We start from the raw sequence: 2750 nt of genomic DNA, 5'->3' as shown, positions 1-2750 counted from the left end.
GTATTGAATAGGGACTGAGTGTTTGGCAAGATGAAAAAGTTCTGGAGATGGATGGAGGTAATGGTTGTAGAACATTGTCAGTGTACTTAATGCCCCTAATCTGTGCACTTAAAAATGATTAAAATATAAGTTTGTGGCCGGGTGCGGTGGCTCAAGCCTGTAATCCCAGCACTTTGGGAGGCCGAGACGGGCGGATCACGAGGTCAGGAGATCGAAACCATCCTGGCTAACACAGTGAAACCCCGTCTCTATTAAGAAATACAAAAAACTAGCTGGGCGAGGTGGCGGGCGCCTGTAGTCCCAGCTACTCGGGAGGCTGAGGCCGGAGAATGGCGTGAACCCGGGAGGCAGAGCTTGCAGTGAGCTGAGATCCGGCCACTGCACTCCAGCCTGGGCGACAGAGCGAGACTCCGTCTCAAAAAAAAAAAAAAAAAAAAAAATAAGTTTGTAGCTGGGACAAAAATAAAATGTAACTTTAATGTTATGTATATACTACCAGAATAAGAAATCACCAAAAAGAAAAAAAGGAAAAACTTCGGCCAGGCATGGTGGCTCACGCCTGTAATCCCAGCACTTTGGGAGGCCGAGGCAGGTGGATCACGAGGTCAGGAGATCGAGACCATCCTGGCTAACGTGGTGAAACCCCGTCTCTACTAAAAATACAAAAAACTTAGGCGGGCGCGGTGGCAGGCGCCTGTAGTCCCAGCTACTTGGGAGGCTGAGGCAGGAGAATGGCGTGAACCCGGGAGGTGGAGCTTGCAGTGAGTTGAGATCGCGTCACTGCACTCCAGCCTGGGTGACAGAGCGAGACTCTGTCTCAAAAAAAAAAAAAGGAAAAACATCACCTCGAAGTCTGTGTGGCCTTGAAGTAAGTCCTCTCAAAGTGCTGGGTTTACAGGCACGAGCCCCTACACCCGGCCTTATTGCATCATTCATATTTAATTCATGGGGTGCACCCTTCTCTCTCCCAGTAGACTGTAAGTCCTTGAGTTACTGAAGCCACTTCACCTGTTTGGGTAGACAGCTGGGAGTGCCCAGAGCTGACACCCTCCAGGTGACCCACAGGTAACGGCTGATCTACATTCCAGCCTGAGTGACAAAGTGAGACTCTGTCTCAAAAAATAAAAATAAATACATAAAACAAAAAATAAAAATAATAAGGCCAGGTGCGGTGGCTCACGCCTATAATCACAGCACTTTGGGAGGCCGAGGTGGGAAGATCACCTAAGGTCAGGAGCTGGAGACCAGCCTGGCCAACATGGTAAAACCCCGCCTCTACTAAAAATACAAAAATTAGCCGGGCATGGTGACCAGCATCTGTAATCCCAACTACTCTGGAGGCTGAGGCGGGAGAATCGCTTAAATACATGAGGCAGAGGCTGCAGTGAGCTGAGACTGTGCCACTGCACTCCAGCCTGGGTAACAGAGCAAGACTCGCTACCGGTAGAAGGAATCCTTAACCTGAGGACCAGCAACTCCCACAGTGGGAGTCCCTGAAAGCGCCTCATTCATTAATTCACTCATTCATTCATCCAACAAATACTGAACAAATTTGTGTGTCTGGCACACTTCTAGGTCCTACAGAGATGGCAGTAAGAAAGCACGAAAACTTTTCTGCTTTCAAATAGGGCAAAATGCCAGTAATTGGTAAAAATAGGCAGAGGCAGTAACAGGTGTTCATTGTAGTTATTTTTTTTTTCTGTGTTTGAAATTTTTATTGAAAATAGAAGTTGGAAGAAAAAAAATGTTTGTCTTCCAAGAGACAGACAATAAATAAGGGGTGTATGTGTGGTGGTGCCAAGTGCTAAAGAGGACATAAAACAGAAATGAGGGGGTTGGCAAGTGTATATGGAAATTCCAACTTTAAATAGGGTGATTCCAGGAACTCCTCACTGAGAAGGTGATTTTTGAATAAAGCCCTGAAGGAAAGAAGGGAATGATCCAGGCTGCTTTCCGGAGGAACAGATGTCCTGGCAGCAGGCACAAGAGAGGCAAAGGCCCCGAGGCCAGAACATGCCCCGTATTTTCCAGGAACAGCAATGAAGCAAGTATGTGGCTGGAGCAGAGACCGAGTGCCAGGAGTGGGGGGGACAAGGTCTGATTGGAAAGGGGAGGCGCCGGCAGATCACCAGGGCTTTGAAGGCCACTGGAAGGGCTGCGGCTTTTACGCTGAGTGACCAGGGGAGCCCCTGGAAGGTGTGAGCCAAGAGTGACTGAAGCCGACTTGTGTAGGGTAATGAGAAAGCACCCTTCAGGATTTGGGGGGGGTCTCTAGAGCCCCCATGAGACGCTCAAAGCAGTCCAGACTCCTATAAGGCTAAGGACCAAAGTGACGGTAGGGCACAGTGGCTCACGCCTCTAATCCCAGCACTTTGGGAGATGAGGTGGGCGAATCACTTGAGGTTAGAAGTTCATGATCAGCCTAGCCAAACCCCATCTCTACTAAAAATACAAAAAATTAGCTGGGCGTGGTGGTGGGCGCCTATAATCACTGTTACTTGGGAGGCTGAAGCAGGGAGAATCGCTTGAACCCGGGCGGCGAAGGTTGCAGTGAGCCGAGATCGCGCCACTGCACTCCAGCCTAGGCGACAGAGTGAGATTCCATCTCAAAAAAGAAAACAAAACAAAACATAAAAAACAAAGTGTGACGTAAGTTTGACGATCAAATTTTGCCGCTACCGGATCTCTGCAGGAAGGGGCGGGCACTGCCTGGTTGCTAGGCTGGGGCGGCGCGTTGCCATAGCGACCCC

This window comes from Macaca mulatta, chromosome 11 (genome assembly GCF_049350105.2).
Source record: "Macaca mulatta isolate MMU2019108-1 chromosome 11, T2T-MMU8v2.0, whole genome shotgun sequence".
Classification (NCBI taxonomy): Eukaryota; Metazoa; Chordata; class Mammalia; order Primates; family Cercopithecidae; genus Macaca; species Macaca mulatta.
This window is presented reverse-complemented; position numbering follows the sequence as displayed.